Source organism: Grus americana, chromosome Z, assembly GCF_028858705.1.
Source record: "Grus americana isolate bGruAme1 chromosome Z, bGruAme1.mat, whole genome shotgun sequence".
NCBI classification, from domain to species: Eukaryota; Metazoa; Chordata; class Aves; order Gruiformes; family Gruidae; genus Grus; species Grus americana.
In genome coordinates this window covers 1,693,155-1,713,552 of record NC_072891.1, presented here as the reverse complement: position 1 = coordinate 1,713,552, position 20,398 = coordinate 1,693,155, and the positions used below count along the sequence as shown (strand labels likewise).

General features: G+C 41.1%; 1 long non-coding RNA gene across 1 annotated transcript; it reads right to left on the bottom strand.

The window, feature by feature from the left end:
- Nucleotides 1–4,559: 4,559 nt before the first annotated feature.
- Nucleotides 4,560–17,682, bottom strand: LOC129199689 (uncharacterized). Its single transcript, XR_008574716.1, has 3 exons — nt 17,601–17,682; nt 5,522–5,631; nt 4,560–4,777 (listed from the first exon to the last, which is right to left on the bottom strand). It is a non-coding gene; the product is annotated as an uncharacterized LOC129199689 (long non-coding RNA).
- Nucleotides 17,683–20,398: the final 2,716 nt, after the last annotated feature.

Genomic DNA, 20,398 nt, shown 5'->3' with positions numbered 1-20,398 from the left:
TACAGGATTTTGTTGTATGGACAGAGACACTAATGATCTTGGATGACATAGGGAGGGATCCTGCTAGAAGTGTGATGAATATAAACCAAGACTCGGAATTTACAGGGCTGTCAGAGTTACTACTTACTCCTAATTTGCTGTTTATCTTAGAATAATGCATTACCTTTCCTCTGCCTCACTACTTAGGCCTGAAGCTGATACGCTCATTTTAAGCATCACTACCGCTTTACGGCAGTGTAAATGAAACTAGCCTGAGGACCAGAGTATCTCACGGTATAAAATGTGGTTTAATATCGTTATCTTTGCTGAGAAAAAGATCTCTAATACCAGCTCAGGAAGATTTTTTTAATAATTAAGCATGGTACATGTTAAAATGTTGAAAATTTTCCCACGCACGCATACAGGGAAACAAGTTTTAATGCTAAAGAATTTATCTGTTCTGCAATGTGGACAGCGCTTCTCTCTTCTTCCCCAGCAGCACACAGCTGGACTCGAGAAGGAACATCACTAGGCCAAGCTGGAGGCACTATCTGGCCACGCTGGCTGTGAGGAAGCTGATACGACTCAAGTTGGTGCATCTCTGCAGTATTAAAAAGCATTGGAACTGAATAAACCTTAAATATTATTGAACAGATTTGGCTAAGAAAGGCAAAACCAGGAAACATTTCCTTCTGGGATTAGGTAACGTGTAAGGGTAATGATGCCCCAGCTCACGAAGAGGGGAGTTCCACCTATGTAACCACCTGGTGGGCATCCCAAGAGGGATGACTGGCATTGGCTCCGGGGCAGGGCAGCTTCTGCCCTTCTGGTCCAAAGGAGATGGCTGCAAGAACAGGGAGAGCACACAACTGTTGAAATGGGATGGATGAAGAAGACTGGGTTACTCAAAATGCAGGGGGTTGCTACCACTTCTGCACACCTCCTCTCTGACACTGACCCTGGATCAAGTAATCTTCAGTAGTCTAAGCTGGAATTAAAAGACTGATGAGGAACCACCAGAATCTATTCAGAAACACAGGTCTGATTTCAATGAAATTCAGGAGCTTCTCTGTTTTTAAAGGAAAGCATTATACCAAGTGGTCTGTATTTTTCAGTTTGGAGATGTACTTCTCACCGACATGGTGGGGCTTTTTCATATATATAATTTTGAATAATTTTTCTTTTCCAGTGCATAAATATTTCTGAGTATCAGTCATGGATACTGTATGAGACTGGTTATTAAGAAGAATCTATTAAGAGAAACACACATCTCTTAGTTCATTATCTGGTAACTATTTAGACAAAGAGGGGTCCACCAATTTTGCCCAGCAGAAATAAAGCCGGCCCTTGCTTTGAAACGAGACACACAATGTGATGAACAGCCTAATTCCAAAGCTGCTCAGACTAAGCTAGTTTGCTCCAGCTTAGTTTAAGCTTAACTGTTCAGCTAAACTGCGTTAGGTACAATTAGCTGCATAGTGGTAGAGCCTCCGGTGTTAGTGCTTCATTTAGCCAGAGAAGTCAATCATCCAGTCTTTTATTAACCAATGACAGCTTCCTGGTGGCTTTCATTTAACACGACTGCCAAGGGATTTCAAGATACATCAACTTTTCCACCCTTTAATCTCCAGCTACTGGAGAAGTTCAGATTTTTGTCAGTCTGGGTTCCCCCCCCCCCATTTATTCCTTGATAATCAAGTGATTGAGTAACCACCAGCCAAGATAGGAAGAGATGAGAAGCAGCAGACTGTATTTAAACAGGGAAGCGGGACAGATGAAGGGAGGCTTTAACAAGTAGGTCTGCTCCAAGGGAATGCCAGGAATAAGGTGTTAAAAATACACAAGCCCTCACTCTCATCTTCTGTCTGTTGTGGCAAAAACTCATTCCCCAGCTCCACACAAAGTAGTTTCTGAGAGTTACGTCTGTGCTGGGAAACTAAATGGCATCAATAAGTAAATTCCATACAGCACTCCCCAAGTTGTTTCAATGAGTAGGTGGGTAACGGGATTGGGTTCGGGAGGCAGAACAGCAAACTGGGCCAGCAAGGATCACCCTAGTAAGTTACTGGAACTCTGCTGGTGTGCAGCAATATGCCAGCAACAGGGAATCTGGGCGCTGGGCTTTCCAAAGGTGGAGTAAAGAGCTGTGAAGGTGTGATTGGTGAGGCTCTCACTTGCTGCTCCTGCTAGTTCAGCACCCAGAGCGGAGAGGCAATTCGTATTTCCCTTTCAAATTTGGGTTGAATTCTCTGCGCAGCGTTCAAATGCCGCAGTTCCCTTTCACAACACCTTGTGAAAATGAACACTCCCCCGCAACAGCTTTGACCTTTTCAGCATTCGCTGATTTGATTAGCTGACTCTTCATGTTCTGCTCTTTCACAACCTTGATATCCTCTTGGAGAGGAGAAGGGGAGAGGGAGGAAAGCGCAGCACAGGCTGCTCATTAAACACGCATGGAAAAGTCAGGGAGAGTCACACCACCGAATCTGGGATGCCTGCCTGGAAGACACGTGCGTTACGAGCTCGGTGGCTCTGTGAATCCCTTGGAGACCTTCAGCCAGCACTTCAGCTGCGGGGTATGCAGTGATAGCCCAGTTTTCAAGGACTTCATACTGCTGCAAAGCATTTGAGTCAGGACACAGATTTTTCATTTCATCCCCACTTTCAGTAACAAAGTGGCAAGGGCAAGCCCAACACAAAAAGTATTGTGTAAATAATTACAATGCTTTATTTCTCATACTTAGCATTTAAAGGGGTTTGATTTCACACTCAGATCTTGGCAACTACTTTGCAATTGATCTATTTTGCTTTTAAATGGTTCTTAGAGCCAAGACTTTTTCCCCCCTCTCCAAGGAGTGGCATGCACAGTAATTGCTGGTTTATTGCAGTTTAATCATTGCAGGGTTCAGCTTCCTTCAAGGTATCCAAATGAATTTAGGATTTCTCATATATTATATAGGTATGTGGGTATAATTTGGGTCCAGTCTTGCCATTTACTTGGACTGAAGCACACTGCACTTAATTCCACAGACAGCCTGATATGGTAAATCTCTCTCTGCCTATAAAGTATCATTAATATAGTCACTGGTAATATATTGGTATGAAAGGTCACACAAGTTACAAGTCATTTATTATAAGAATTTAGGACTCTACATGGAAAGTGTTAAAATAATCAGGCCGTGACCACACCAAGAAAGCTGTTAGCAAAATTGTCATTAGACAGAAGATCTCCCAAGGGGCAGTTCTCATTGAAGTTCATTTGGTCTCAGTTCACAACATCTAAGTTCAGGTACCTAGAGCTGTGCCTTGTTTCAGAGTGCAGTCATGTTTTACAATAAATGGAGAGAACTGATGCTTCCACAGGCAAATTCAGATTTTAGGTGGCCAGGATTGCTCCTTGAAAGTGCCTGCCCCTAAGAAATTTCAGTGTACAGGTGAAGACAGCTGTAGGCCTAGCTCTGGAACGTGCTGGAAGCTAGAGTAGGTGGAGCTAGACCTCAACATTGCAGCAAGTTTGCACAGGTGGGTAGTTTTTCTGGCTGGAACCAGAGTTCTTACACAGGTAGGGATCTGGGAGCCTTGGTATACCTACTGCCATTGCAACGAGGAGGAAGAATTTGCCTGCAAGCCATGGGGAGAGATGTGTCACAAATCCTGATTTAGGATCCTGCTGACCAATTTGCCATGAATGGGTGATTTAGAACCTTAAAGAACCACTGTCAAATTTATTAGTAAAAGTGGTTTTAATGTGATGTTGCAAATGTGCAACTTAAAAGTTCTATGGCAAGGTTCACTCTATTACTCTACAGCACATTCATTTGAATAACAATTCAAATTACCAGAGACACAAATCAAAGTCACCAAGACACAAAATCAAAGTTTACCAAGGTAAAAAAATCAAAGTTGCCAAGACAAAAAATCAAAATTACCATATTACAAGCTTATGGCTGGTATCGGTCGCTTACCAAAGATGTGCCATTGGTAAAAGCTCCCTGCCTTGAGGAGCAGCCTTGAGAGTCGTCCCAGCTCAAGGGGTGATCACCGCCACGCTGCCTAGCAGGGAGAGCTCAAAAAAGGCTCACTTAGGCTGTCATATTTATGGAATAAAGCAGTTGACTTGTTGTCAAATTACAGGGAATGGGAATAGTATGCAGGAGACTCCTTGTATCCTCAACTTTCTTTGTTCCTTCATAATTGAATCTTGGAAAAGCCACACGCTATTCATGTGTTAATCGCATGATCGGTGTTCTAAGCTCATATGCATCGATGCTCACTGTGCCACTCTGCTGCTTTGCAGGTTTTCAGAGGACAAATTGAAACTGGAGGAGTTCTTGGCCCAGCTGTGGCTCAGGACTTTCTCTCCTTTGGAGCCTGAACCAAACTACCACTGGTTTGGTTAAGGGGTTGAGTGCATCCATCACAGGATGTCTTGGAGTAACAGAGAGAGGATTACCTCCAAGCAGTCAGGTGAGCTGGCCTAAAGACAAGTCAGTTCCCACAGGTTCCTGCCTGTGAATTAGCAAAAACTCCATCAAAACTGCTGTATTTTCTGCAGAATGTTTTCATTTCAGTGAATCAGCATTTGCTGATGAAATCAGGTCAAGTAACTCGAGTCCATATTCCATCTTCACAAGCCTCTGTAAAAGGATTATTTTCTAAGGTCATATCCACCCGCTTCATAGGTCTTCTAGATTAGGGAATAATTGACAGTCGGAGCAATGTCTACACCGAGCCAAGCTAAAAGCTGACAGCTGAACACGTCTTTCAACTCTCAAATCTTAGTTCATGGATGGATTGCCTGAAGAGATCAGGTGGAAAAAAATCAATGCAAGATGTGACAGAGCAGCCCCTGTAGCCAATGTTTATCTGCTATATGCCCATCAAACATTGTATTAATCTACAAAATTTTAGTCAATACCAACAAGAGTTTCACCTGCGTGTGTGCAAGGAATACAGACCTCGTCTAGTCACACACTGTAGTCAGGAACATAAGGGTGTTTAGGCTCCTGAATTTAGCATAAATCACTGGCAGCCAAGTTCCTAAATACACAAGAATCTCAAGCTATGGCTTTCATTAGGTGGACTTAGCCTCTGCTCACTCTAACTGGATGGCTAAAATCTCAGCTTTTGCAAAGACCCTGCTTAGTCTTTCACCAAACTTTTCGCATTCGTCATCCAACGAGCTCATGTCCTGCTGCCTCTCTGTAGATCCCAGCAACGGCTAAAGAAATTCTCATTCTGTAGGTAGTTAAGTAGCTGTGAATGCCAACTTTGGTATAATAAAATTGTTAACATTTTTTAAAGGAACATCATGTTATTATTAAGAATCCTTGCCCGTTTTTTCTTAGAATCAGGTTAAGTAGTACATTTCTTGACAAAAGTAATTGCATTACTATAATAAAAAGTCCAAAGCAGAACAGATACTTCATAGCTCTCTGATAAATGTGGGGTAGGGTAGGGTGGCAGAATAGTTTGCGTACTAGGTTCTTCCCTTTGTACTAAGGAGTGAAATGCAAATTCCATGGATTTCCCCCCCACTCACAGTTAGCAGGTTGTGTCCCCAACAATCCTGGTTGGATGATAGGGGCCTGAGAAAATGTTGCTTCTGGGCTGGAACTGAGAGAATTCACTTTCCTCCAAATTTTCAGAGGTCTGCAAAATGGAGAGAGCATGAGATGGTATGTACATACCTGTTAAGCACTCTAAGAGTTTTCCTAGGGAAACGGTAGATTATCCAGCATTAGAAGAAGCTTTAAGAACAGATCAAATATTAGTCAGGAATTATATAGGTCTAACAAAAAATAATTTTGTCCCATTTAGCCTCTGAACCTCATATTTTAGCAAAGAGCAAAACCAAAACATTGTCCATTCTATGTGGCTGCTTGTCTAAACTACATGAATTTTGAGCTCGTTTAGTTCAGTTAGGTTCATTTAGGTATTCATCAGGTTATGATCTTTTTCTTTTCTCAAACTAGACAGTTTTTCTTCTTAGCTCAGAGAATTTGCAATAGAGTCCAATCACAGAGTAATCACAGATCTGCGTCACTTTCTAGAACTCATTATTCACTATCAAAACAAATGAATATTCCAGTCTTTTTGAAATGATGCGTATTAGACATAATGCCCTTCATAAAATGTGGCATGTAACTAACCCATTATCACTGAATGCACAAGAACTTTAATTTGCTTTCCAACACAACAAGAACTGCTCCTCGGGGGATTTGCTAGTAAGATTCTGTGTTGAAAGGAGTTGATTAGGCACAAAGATAGGGCACAGCAATGAATTCCTCTATTGCTAAAGAGAGTTTCAAATTAAATAGTCTTTCCTGAGTATTTATATAGATACATTTGAGATTAATAATTAGGGATAGAAGGGTCAGTTAGGATAATCTAATAACAATAAAAACATCTAAACTTTTCTAAAGTCAGTAAGTTTGCATGTGTAGAAACTTCAGTGGTTTTGGGGTTTTTTTACATTCCCCTGTTACCAAGTATCTATTCCATGACAGTGGCATGGCGAGACCTTTTTCCCTCTGTAAATCCATGGTAAACTGCTCAAGACCATGGTCAGCACTTGACTGCTAGGGTAGGACACCCGTGTGCTCACCTTGCCGTCAGAAAGCTCCGGGGCAGAAAGAGTGAAACCAGTTTTAACTGAGGAAAAGCTGAGTGAATCCAATCACCCTAGAGGCAGTGATTATATAAAATTAAGTGTCTAATTCCAGACATTCACAACTTTGCATTTTATCAGTATGTTTGTGACATATGCCACTTGACTACACTGATTTCTAAACATCACGATCTCCTTGAGTAAAATCCCCTGTGTTCATTGGCACTGTTCATACTGCAAACTGATACAGATAGGTCCTTTGGTGGTGAATTGCACCACCACCCATGGCTGATTATTCCATCCACGCTGTGTGAAACCAGCCTGATGTGAACAATATAATTATCCAAGAACTGGATAATTATTGCTGAGGAAGGTTGAGAAGAAACTTGTCAATGGCTGAAGGTGCTAGTAAGCTTGCTCAATGCTTCTTTCTCTGCCAGCTCAAATGTTCCCTTGTGTAAGGGAACACTCTGACATGTTCATCTACTTGCTTCAGATAGCTTTTTTTCATATTTTCCCAGCATAACAGTTCATTGTTCACTGTATTTAAAGACACTTATCACACTGCCAGCTCTTGTCTTTCATCTAATTACGTCCCTGAACTTAGTTTGTATGTTTTGTTGCTCACCTTCACAGTACATGTTCTTCCTTGCTACCACAATTTTCTTTATGGCCTTTGCAGTTGCATGAATTGCTTTCTGTAAGTAGTCTTTTATTCTTTCAGCACTGAGAACACATTCCTTGCCTTGGGGCTACTGAATATTATTTTCATTTCAAAGAACATTTTGCTATCTATGCTGATTTGTTAGTTTATCTGCAGAGGTATCTCATGTATTACTTATTGCCCTCTGCTAAAAACAGCTGTTGAGCTGAAAGGTGGATTCATTCCTCTGCAGGCTTCAGAATTCCTGCAAGTGGATGCCCAAGTACCTACTACAGTGAGGTGAATCAATGCATCCATATTTTATTTTAATATAGCTGATTAATTATTTCTTTTAATCTAAGAATTTTTGATGAGTTGGTCTGGCTTACATTAGTTTGCTTGCAGCATTTTACTATTCTGATGGAAGTCAATACAATCCTTTTGAACATTCAGGTTGTCAAAGCTAGAGTCACAAAGGGAATTCAGGCTCAGAGCTGGATGAACGCAGAGGGTACACAGCAAGAAGCCAAGCAGGAGGCCGACAGCCATGGCCATGGACTAGTTATGGACATGATCTAGTTAGCCCTCCTAGTACCCCTCTGCTTAGTGGAGGCTGGACCACATGATCCCCAGAGGTCCTTTCAACCTAAATTATTCCATGATTCTTGGAGTGAGGTGGTGTCAGGTGGCCCAGGAGCTGCAAGACTTCCAACTTCTTACAAAGACTGTACTGGCTTTGCTTTGGTGTTCTCGAGCCTGAGCTCCTTCATATAGAAGCAGTTCCCCACCTAGAAGGGTTGGTGAGCAATGAAGGATTTGCATCTGCTGCTGAGCAGAGGTGAGGATTGATGTTCCTTGGCTAAGACAGAATCTCACATTGCCCGTGCCATGGACAGCTTCCAGAGCACATCTGGTGTGCAGCTGGCTAACTTGGAGCCTGGTTAGCAGGAAGAAATACCCTTCAACCACTTGTGTACATCCAAGAAGCGAAGACTAGTTTCAAGACATTGTGACGAATGATTTAATTTCCCTCCTGTGCTTGTTTGTCTTCCCTCTCCATCCTCTTGTCTCTACAAACTGAAGTTACCTCTTGGGATAATATAACTATCAGACAAGTGTACCAGAGCTCTGTTGATGAAGGTGGGTAGAACTGTAACAAAAAAAAAAAAAAAATTGTGCTGTGCCTTCACAAGATATATTTTCCTTTTCCTTCTAAATGTAACTAAGTTAACTGTCATGACTTACCTGAGAACACCTTAAATATCTCCAAGTAGATGTATTAGTTTTTATTATATTGTTTATGCACAGGGGAAAAGGATTTGAGAATCTGCACAGTAAAATGCAGACTGAAATCACAGAAAAAGGTGACGATTGAGAGCGTCTCTTATAGACTGAAAAGATGAAAACACTTACAACAGCTGAATTGGTCACAAAACCCAAGAGCAGCCAAGAATGAAAAAGTACTGGCACATTAGGACAGCATACAAGTAAAAAGCATTTTATTAATATCCTGAGATCAAAGTTAGCTTACATGTTACAGAGAATAAACTACATACGGGTTGATGTAACAGCATCTCCATTCAGGCTATCCACAGGGACGTGTCCTCCCTTGTTACCTCTACTGTGATGGCTTTGCTCAACTACTGTCATACAAAGAGTGGCTGAGCCCACTCATGTGCTTCCAGCCTCAATGTGTGGTAACTGTACAAGTCAGCTTTCTATCTAAAATCTGCTATACAGGTGAGAAATGAAGATCACATAATAGCTACAGCTGACTGGAGTAGAGGAAAGTATGCAATGGCACTCATCTGAATCTGGTATCTCCCTTAGGCTAGCATTTAGTTTTAAATTAGTGTAAATCCAGAATGAGCCTTCCTGACTCACCTTGAAGTCACAGTGATATAAGAGAGAATTTGTCCCAGAAAAAAACCCCAAAACCGAGCACCAAACAAAACCCAAGAAAATAAAGCAAAGCAAAAAAAAAAAAAAAAAAGATTTTAAATAAAAAGGTAAGAACTGAAACTAGCAAGCAGTACAAGAAGAGGGGGAGGAGAATATAAACTAAATATTGAAAAGACTTTAAACTAGGCTATTTTTTCCGTGTTGAAAGTCAAACATCTGATTTGGTTCCATTCCAGTAGTAATATTTAAAAACAGTGGTTCTGCATTCTGCTACAGTCCCATGACTGCAGAGGTACTAACCTTCTGTGACTGCACCGCTTCATCTTTATTCAGGAGCCATAAAAGACTCTGTAATCTCTGGTGTTTTCCCCGTGATCCCAGCCTTCTTTTGAATATATACAATATGTCCTATGACAATACAAGCCATGACCTTCTCGAGTGACATATTAAGGAGGACTGAACAAATATAGGTCAAGAAAACGGCAATAGCCTCACATTAGGGAATTCTTTTGCTAGGCACTGCTGTGGAAGGGCAGCAGGGATTGCTTGGCATGCCACTCAGGTCTAGAGATCCAAATTGACTTGGACAAAGAATGAAATATGAATCTTTACATTCTAGTGCAAAACCATTACAGACAGAAACAGAAATGTTTGGTCAATTTAAAAAATGAAACTTCCTCTTAGCACTCAGAATTTGCATCCTAGCACAGGCTGATGACAGCTGGTATTTGCTAAAATAAATGAAGGCACAAAGGTACACAGGAACAGAGAGTAAAGCTAAGGCAAATTAACTAAGGATTGACTGCCTAATCCAGTTAATCCACTGTCCATATCTCACCAATTTGGCTCTAAGGATACCATGACAAACCATGCTCAACACTTTGCTGAAGTCAAGGTATGCATCGTAAGCTGCTCTTCCCTTACCCATAGAAGCAGTCAGGTTGGTCAGAAACCACCTCTTCCCAATCCCCTTCCTGTCCTTCAGATGCTTTGAAAGGCAACCAGGATTTTCTCCACAGCTTTCCCAGCGACTGAGGACAAGTTGAGAAGGCCTGGACCTCCCAGACCCTCTTCTTGCCCTTCTTGAACACAGGTTTGATTTTTGCCTTTTTCCAGCCAGGAACGTCACCCAACCACTATGTAGTTTCAAAAATGACAGACAGAGGCTTAACAGCCATGTTAGCCAGCTCCCTTGGCACCTTCAAGGGCATCCCAGCTGGTCCAATGGACTCCTAGGTATACAACTTGCTTAGGTGGTCCCTAACTCAGTCTCCCTCTTCTATACAAAATGCATCGCTTCTCTAGACTCTGTCTCTAAGGGAGCTGGAAGGCTTGAGGGCAGAATTTGTCAGCAAAGCCTGAGGCTTATACCTGTAACTGATGCTTGCTGTATATAGTTTAGATGTATTACATCCATATGTCCGTGCCTTGTGTGTATATGCGTATGGTTTGTGTGTTTGAATAGTATACTACACTAGTTGGTCTAATGAAGGTGATCCCTTTTCTTACATATCCTTAATTTATATGCACAGATTTTACAAATTTAGCCAATTTGCTTCAGCTATCTTTGTGTTTATGTGGCAAAAGCTTCCAGTGGTCTGACTGTCCTGGCAATGCAGTTTTTAAATACAGATCGGTATGTGCGTAACTGTGCATGAAAAAATTCTGTTGCGTTAGAGACTTCCTTCTCGCTTAAAGTGCTTGATTTTCAGTTTGTATCCACTTCCTTCTGCCCATTTTTCTCTAAGGAACAAAATAAGGGGGGGGGGGGGGGGAGCCCTAATCTAAATACAGAAATTCAGGAAAGGCTTAAAGATCCAAAGCAAATTCTGTCCCTACAAGATTTCCAGAAATTGTGATTTGGCTAAGCAGCTATGCACAATGCTTGCTGAACTCAAGACGCCAGAAGTTCTACCTCACTAAACTTATCTCTGTGGTATCCCCGGCATATTCAAGGCAGGTTTTTGACGTGTATACACTACTCATGTCCACTACCTGATTGCAAAAGGATAATGTGTCATCTGTGTTTCCTCTCTACTGTTCCTGAGCTTAGACACAACGATGGAAAATCTATGTATGGAAGCCATACAGACGATTTCTGTTTCATCTTACATCCTTCACTCAATGGTAAGGAACAGCACTGCAAGACAGTAGCTGGTTCATCTGCCTCTGGCTGTTTACTAAGTAGGAACATTGAAGAATATTTCAATCTTTCTCATATACATTTTTTGATATACATTAAGAAAAATGTCATTGCATACGAGATTTTCTGCTACCTCATATACTAATGTTCGAGCTTGGCCCATATTGCCGTGTCTTGCGATGTCCTTGATGGATCTGGTATTATACTGCCATGTTCCACAACAGCATGGGCACGACATCCGTATGAAGAATCAGACGTCGTTTCCTAACAGTGATATTACAGCTTTTGCTACCAGACACGTTGAGCAATAAACCATGCTAACATGCTTTGCACCCTAACAGATTCTGTATCCCTCACACCTCCCCCATTTCCTGCAAGAACATGTTTCCACTTGATATTCTCAAGTGACCCAGAACTCAACTAATTTAGCACAAATGATATACCCAAAGTGAAGAACCATAAAGAGATCAGAGAATCAGCAAGACACTGCTGTAACCAATAGGGATTTCAGTATTATTAAGGATGCCCTGGTCTAACTGACTTCGTTCATATTTATGGTTGTTGACAGCAAGGAAATAATTTTCATATAAATAGCTGTTAGTGTGCAAGTCAGGAATTCCAAGCTGGCTGGAAGAAGCCCTTCCACCTGACTAGGTTCTTGTTCATCACACTTTCTGAATAGAGACTAAGCTCTGGCTTTGGTGAGTGAAGGAAGAGAGGGGTATCTTGTTTCCATGAAAACATTTTATGAAGACACACACCACGGTCCCCAGTGGGACTCAGAGAAGGTTCTAGTTGGTGTCCATCATGCAAGAACCTAGAGGAGGAGGAAGAGAATTGCACTTTGTCCACTTGATACTCTTAAGAAAAAAGAAGCAAATCTAAGGCAGTCATTCTGAATGCTCTCTTGGTGACACCCTCACTTTTGGGCCTTAAACAACATTTCATGAGCAACTTCCAGCTTTAGCAGAGCTATGTTTGAGCTTCTTTGCCTGTGTTTCTATCAAAGCCTTCAGAACCAATATAGACAGTAGGGAGTAAGTACTAATTTCGTAAAGTTTCACGAGTCTAGTTTAATTTATATTAACTATTAATAAAAGACATTATGACCTTTTTGTTAGAAGTCCAGTGTTCTCTCCTCAGAATGACAATAAAAAGGAGAAGATCACAGCAATGTTGCCTCAATGAATCTTCCCTAAGGTTGTTTTTTCCAAGGAAGGGACAGCTGGGACTGTGTTTATTTTAGCAAAGACCTTCACAAGAAGAGGAGAGAGCTCTTTTAATATTATTCAAGGTGACCTTCAGGCAATTTGGTTGAGAAGATTCTACAGCAAGATGATTCTTCTGCTGAGTAGGTTGAAAATACGAGCACTGCCCCAGAATTAAAGTCTAGGACAGTAAAGCAGATAACATGCATCATTAGGAAGCACAATATTCTCATGCGCTAGAGACAATCAGAGGCAGAAAGTTGGCAGAGCAATTTTGCCAAGTCCTCTCTTTTATAAATCCAAATTAAAACCATGCTTCTGAAACTATGAAGAGTTTTACTCTAATTATTTAAAGAGCTGCACAGACTCTGTTTTAAGGCAGGTTTAGAAACAATGTTTTAAGCTCAGATTTTCAAAGTATTACAGATATAAATTCTGATGAAATTCTGGGGGGTTTTGAGATTTCTTGAAAGTCCTTGTCTAAAATGGTATAGCTGGCATGAAATTGAAAACAAATCTACACTACATTATCAGTATCAACCTTGTTCAGTGATGAGAGCGCATCTTAATTCCCACAGTTCAGTCATAGCAACCAAGGAATGCATCTAGGAGCCTTAGGGGAAAATCTGAATTCGAATAACCCAGAAAAATTTATTCTGTTTTTGATCCCATGCACCACTTTTCATCATGCAGAAATCCACTGACAAGCCCCAGTGTCTGGTCAAGACCTATAAAATATTATCTGCTAAGAGACAGAACTGATAAAAATTTTCCAAAAATATACCCTGAGGCATTACAGTTTAAATTTGACGTCCAAATATTTTATCAAAGTCTTTGATGAATAGCATAACCTTATTTGCTATTCATGAACATTTTTCTTCTTGTTGAGAATCTTAGGTCAAACACATATTATAAGCTTGTTATTTACCATCTCATACTTGTTGCTCTCATTTGAAAAGTTTTGCTCATGCATTTAATGAACAGAAAGGATACTCCGTATGACAACCCACTCTGCAGAGAAAGTGAGATCTCATCAATGAATGAGAGGCATACAGGAATATAGGATGAGAAGGGACCATTGGATTTGCAAGTTCTGGACTTCACAGCTACCAGCAAACGTCACATAGTTCATGGCTGTTTATCAGATGTTCATGTCACACTTTCCCATCCACCAGTTTATGTATTCTGCAGCTCTGTAGAATCACAGAATATTTTAGGTTGGAAGGGCCTCAGGGGATCATCTGGTATTGGATCCTCCGCTCCAAGTGGGGCCAAACTGAAAGTTAAATTAGGTTGCTTAGGAAAAACAGTTTTGAATATGCCCAAGGAGATTTCATAACCTCTCTGCACCCCTCTTCCAGTTTTGACAACCCTCACTGTGAAAACTATTTCCCTAATAATTATCTCAATAATATATAATATATGATGAAGAAAAAAAACCCAAACCAAAACAACCGAATCTCACAAACAGGCACAAACTTGCCACAGGAAGAAAGATCAATGGAAATGATTGGTAAACCAATGGAAATTATTTCCCTGCATAGCAGGAAACTTACAAAACACCCAGAACAAGCCTTGGGTATGAACCATGCCCCATGCTCAAAAGCCTACACTATGATTTCCAAATTGTCCCTTCCTGATGTCAGATCGAGCAAATGGTTTCACCATAAGCAAAGATGTAAGTCATCCCAACCATATTAATACCAGGGATACTAATACCATGAGAAGCTGTGGTGCACCCTGACATACCTTCTACCTCTAGGTATGACTACTCTCCACTAAATCAGAGGACAACTCCCTTCCCTCCTCATTCTCCCCATTTCACAGGTCAAAAAAAAAGTACGAGTATGGAAAAAGATTCTGTCCAGCTTCTGCAGGAGACCACATCAAACCCTGCAGCATATGATTAATAGAACTGAAATGATGCACAAACGAGCAATGACTGGATCTTTAAATAAAGATGCCAGTGAATCTGCTGCCAAACGATGCAGATCACAAGCTTAATTCTCTGTCTCTAGGAAAGCTCTCACAGAATTGCCTTGATAAAGATAATAACCTCCAGCATAAAATATTTTTTCCCTACTAATGTGTTTGAAGGCTTGTTGCAGAAATTTACACCTCCTGTAGTTGGAAATCATCTAATTTCCAGTCTTTCGTAACTAATTTACATCCATTTGATCTTATGCCAGAATTAACTTCCAGTTTAAACCATTTCCTCCTCCTTTGATATTTCTATCCTCAGTAATTGATACATTTGGGCTGGCCACCAACGGACATGGAAATACACGTGTAGTCCCCCTCCCCTGCTCTCCAGAAGGATAAAAGAAGAGTTGTGGCACGGTTCAGATAATGGAGAGGGAAAACGTTCTTTGTGACATTGTTCAGAACGGGTCTGAATAAAGGCAGGGTGCTTCAGTAATCAAGACAGAGGATGAAGATCACTTGAACAAGGACCTGGGAGCTGTTATGCAGAAAGACTTGGCAGGATTTAGATATATCCTGGATGCGAGGAGCTGCAGATCACAAAGATGATGCCACATTACCGGCCTGAGTGACAGGCAATAATATGGGGCTGCACACAGTGATTGAAAAAGGATAATGGTATTAATAATGATAATAGTAACCAGTCCTGATAACAATGCATAATGAACTGATCGTTATAATAATCTTTGGAGAGCACTACTATTATTCTAAAAGTCCACATCTGCAGTCACCATTTAAGACTATCTATTTATACGCTCTGACAAACATTGAACTGTGATGCATTCTTCAGTCAGGGATTCAAAAAACAAGCACTATCATGAAAATGACTGTTTTTAAATTGTGTTGCTAAAGCAAACCTAAAGATAAAACAATCTTGAGCCAACCTTTTGCTGATGTGCTCCCCTCTCCATAGCCTATCCTTCTTGTACTTCTGCCTTCCTCCCATCTTATAGTTTCACTCTATTTTGCTCATTGCAGCAGTTGGACAACTAGAATTATTTCATTAATTGATGTATCTCCATTAAGTAATTCTGCTAATAATATTTTAATATTGTTTCAGATAACAGTCAGGACATTTCTGCAGTTCTTCTTTTCATCATTTATCTTCATTTATCTGAATCTGACAAGTTGAGTGGCCTACAGCTGATTTCAAATGACTTATTATAATATATGACTAAAAATGGTAAATTATTTTATTAGAATATGATTTCATTTCAGGGGAAGAGCTATTCTGGTTACCTTGTAAAACAGAATTAATAAATTTTGAATGTCCTGGATGTATTTATCTTTGACACATAATCTAAGTATGCACAGTGCAAGAGGAAGCATTCTCTGCTTTATTTACTAACTTGTTATAGTCCTTGTTCTTAGATATAAAAAAAAAGAACAAAGCTAAAATATGTTAATTAACATATAGAGCTAGTTTAATGGAAAAAGTAAATGACAAATACCTTGATCATACACAAAGATATATGTTGCTAAATAAGAGAGCAAAGCACAATTCTTACAGTGAGCTGTGTACTTGTATAATTATAACAATTGCTTAGATTGGTATAATTACTTTGTTGAAACTCCACTGATTTATTAACTAAATGAATTTGTCAGGAAAAGTGTTTCCTTTTGATAGGGAATGTTTTTTTGGTGTGGGTTTGTTTGGGTTTTTTTGCAAGAAACTCAAACACTGAGTTGTTCTTGTTGTTTTAGGCTGAAAACCAAAACTTTAAATTTGGAAACCACTGACATTTTCTTTAAACATTCCCAACCAAAATCCAGCTGCTAACATACCTGAAGAAGAGACTGAGAAGTAATGCACCCATGAGGGACAGAAGAAGGTGAATGTTACATAAATCTGACCCAAATCACAATCAACTGAATTTAGAATGACAGAGGAAAATACTGCCTTTCGCATCAGCTGACAACTAGACATTTTAATTTCCCTTTTCCCTAGAGAAATGTTCAATTCCTGGTAAAGGTTTCAGAGAAACTTTTATAAAGAAGTCAAAATTTATCCTAGGACCCTGCTCTCTTCTTGACCTTTCCAAAACAGAAATGATTAACCAACTGCAAGTTGCCTCCTGAACCTCAACCACATTCCCTCCATTGATGACCACGTCCAACCCATTTTCCCTGGTGAGATTTACTAAAACCAAGCCACCGCCAGCAGTCTCTTAGGGAAATCCTCCCTTTTCCCCCCTCCTCCTGCCCTCCGAGCACAGCTTTAAAAATCCAATGAGAGCATATGCAGAACTTCTGGCACTTCTCTGCTTACTAACAGCTACAAACGATGCACCTGCTTGTTGCACATACCCAGCTGCACTTACGCCAGCCAGCAGCAGCCCCTCCATCTGTAGAAGGCTCAAAAGCCCTTTGCTTTTCTTGGAACGAATCACAGGATACAGGAGAAAATATTCCAAGTTTACCTAAGACCACATTTCCTCCTGATATTTTGAAAACTTTCTTTTCACTCCCAAAGTAACTGTCTACTAAGGTAGTAAATTAAAGGTAGTTTATCACCATTAATGCTTTAGATTATGTAGTTTATAGAGAGAGATATATTACACATATACAGTATTTGTATAGGGTTTATATGCATGCAAATAATCAAAATATGAAAAGCTACAATTTGTAAAAATATTTCAGTATAAGAATTCAAGTCAAATAATAAAAATTACAGAAAAGTTAACCAAAAGTTACAGAAAAATAGATTATACAAAAGCCATGTGTAAGTAAATTTTGAGAAAATACAGCATGATGTGAATGCTTCCTAGAAAATATTTTCAGACTTTGGAGCTGTGGTGCAGGCCTGGGCATTACAGCCTGTCTTGTCCCACTCGGTGGGTTGTGAGGGAGGTGAATCTTTGTATCCCCCAAAGCCACGAATGAGCCACAGTAATGACTCAGACAAACAATATAACAGACTTTTATTAACAATCTACGGGCTAGGTGTCAACAACTGGCAACTCTGCAGATAATGGGTAAAACACTTGCCACAAACAACAACCAGTACAACCGACAACTAGGCAAATCGATGTGGCAAAGGCAACAACCGGTTTTATAACACATAAGTTTCTTAAGATGAAAGGAGGACAGGAGGAAAAGAAGAAAAAGAGACGATAGAAGAGGTATCACCACCCTTGGATCCCGCGATGTTGTCACAGGAATAGCGTCCCGGTCCGCAGGCGGTGCAGCAACACAACATGGCGCACGCAGTCACCCTCACCCCGTGCTGTCCCTCAGGGGCCGCCCTCGGGGCGGTAACATGCAGATGAGCTCTGCGCCTGCGCAGTCCATGCTTCTAGAAGGTTCAGGGGTTCGCGCCTGCGCAGTTTGACGTTCCAGAGAGTTCTGGAATTGGGGGGGGGCTCCGCCGGGGTCTCAGGTGTCTGGCGCATGCCCAGAGCAGCCGCTGGGGAGTTACCAGAGGAGGCAGGGGGAGGCAGCTCACCGCCCGCCTCCGCAGCGCCCGCGGTGATCGCGGGTTGTTAGAGATAAAGCAGGGTACTTGTGGCCTTTCAGCAGTCTCTGACACCACCCCCTGAGGCAAAACAGGGTATTTGTGGCCTTTCAGCAGTCTCTGACACAGCCGCCCAGGGCTGTGCTTCCTTTCCCCAGGAAGCTCAAAGTCTTTACCCTGCAGTTCCACATGTTCTCCAGTGTCCCTGAGTGTCTACTTCAGCGGTATTTCAATCCTGGATATTGTCATTCGTGACCACGACCTATCCCAGGCTGTGTTTCACCCTGCTTCCCCCCCCCCCCCGGGCCCGATCCTGACCCCCCAATCCACCAGCTCCTGAGGGAGCCACCAGCCCTGCTACACCCCTGCCATCAGCTGGAGAGAAGCAGCATCTATCACATTGCTGGCTGTGATAGGGGCGCTTGAACGCCCCTCAACGTGTGCCCAAACCTTGCCAGCCCCAAAGGCTCTACCCCAAACGCTCGCTGAACCCTGCTCTGAAATCCTGGAATGCCCACCAGGATGCTGGAAGGAAAATGCAAGTAGAGCTGGAGGCCCTCCGGGTCAGAACTAGGAAGTTTGTCACCTATATTCTAGTTTTGACTCTATCTCTTCTGGTTTTGGTTGACTCTAACAAACATCAATCCATTGTGTGTTTGGCTAAGCGTGTACAAGAGGACGGATCCATAGCCTTGAAACGGTGTACAGCTCCATCAAAACTGATTTACACCTGCTGAAGTCTGACCTGGGAAATTATCCTTCTGAGCATCGTCCCGGCCAACCTTGAGGACTATTCTATTTTACACTATTTTAAGACTATTCAGGAAACAAGGGGAAAAAACCATTAGATTTTGAAAACCTTTTCAGATTATTTTTCTTATAGCTCCATTTATCAAGAAGTAATACGTGCTGTCAGGGGGAGGGTGGGTCCAATCCTCTACAGTGCTGGGCCATTCCTGGGAAGTGCTGAGCACCTTCTATCAGGGGGCTAGACCGTACCAGAAAGAATCAAGCCATTAGTGCCCAAGCACCAAACAGGGGTGGCTAACAATATCGGCAATATCGATTCCTTTCCCCTTGAAGACAAACTGTTTTGATTATAAATGATTAATTGAAATGAATGTCCCTCAGCAAATTTTGCTGAACAGCAGTCTTCCTTGAGAGTAAATAATTCAGTAGACTACGCCACCACTGAGGTATAAAACTTCCTGAAATTTCTTGCCGTTGCTATTTTCGAGCTTTCTAAAGACCTTTTAGGATCTGCACCAGTAGATGTCTGATTTACTTGTATTTTCACAGGTCAAAATCAAATGGCAGCCTAATTCTGGGTAGATGAGTCAAAAGCAAGGCATAGGGTTCTCGTGTAAGTTAAAGGGGAGGAGGGTGAATCAGAGGAGTAGAGCCCAAGTGGCCCTAAGGTTTTTTGGCTTTTTTATGATATACACACTGTCAGCTTTTTCCTACCATTGGCAGAAATGATGGGTTTAGAAAACAAACATAGTATTTTTTATTTGAACTGAATTTCTTTACCCACGTCCCAAATTAAATCTTAACCTCTTAGTATTGAAAAAAAACTTTACGACGTGTTTACTCTGCTTACTTTTCAACTCAGCATTTTTGCTGGTTTCTTATCCTTCAGTATTTTTCCTTAGCTTGGACATGTTATCTCTTCCCTTATCATTAGCTTCCAGGCAGCAGTACTTTGTGTGCTAACAAAATGCTACAATATTTGGATCATTCTACCTACTTACAGGCTTGATGAGAAAATTATTTAGTGAAGTTTTTTGGCCTGTGTTTTCTAAACAGTTAGTCTAGGAGCTGATCCCTGTGGTCCTTTCAAGCCTTAAAGCTTGTAAATAAAATGATGAATAGAAGATATTTATTTAAAAGTCTCTCGTACACGCGCATGAACTCCAGGATCTACAGATAGACAGATCCATTTCCACTGTAATTAAAATATGCACACAGGAACCTTTCTAGTGATCTTAGAATAAAAGCTTATATTTTCTGAATATCAAGGTAGGGACAAAATTAACCTGACATTCGTATTTGACAAGTAAGTTAATGCTGTGCTAATCCCCTTCGGGATGCAGCAATTTTCACCTGTCAGAGATGTTGTAATCCAAAGGGAATATCACTCCTATCCCTTTCTGCTCTATCTGAACTGAAGGGAGGAGGAGGGAGGGGGGAGAAAAGAAAAAAGAAAAATGCTCATTATCCTGCCAATGCAAAGGAAAATGGTAAACTTGCCTCTAGAGGACCCAGTGAAGGTGAGCATAGGTGTTTGCACGGCTACGTGACAGCCAGAAGCATCCAAATTTGGGGGCTCGATATTCACCTGGTACCTAAATGATCTTCTGGATGTGGCCAGAAACCATGCATTGCAATAGACTGTCTGTTTTAATGCTCTTACTATCTACTATCCATGATTTAGGATATATATCTAGTCGGAAGAGGGAGCGTGGAAGAATCTGGA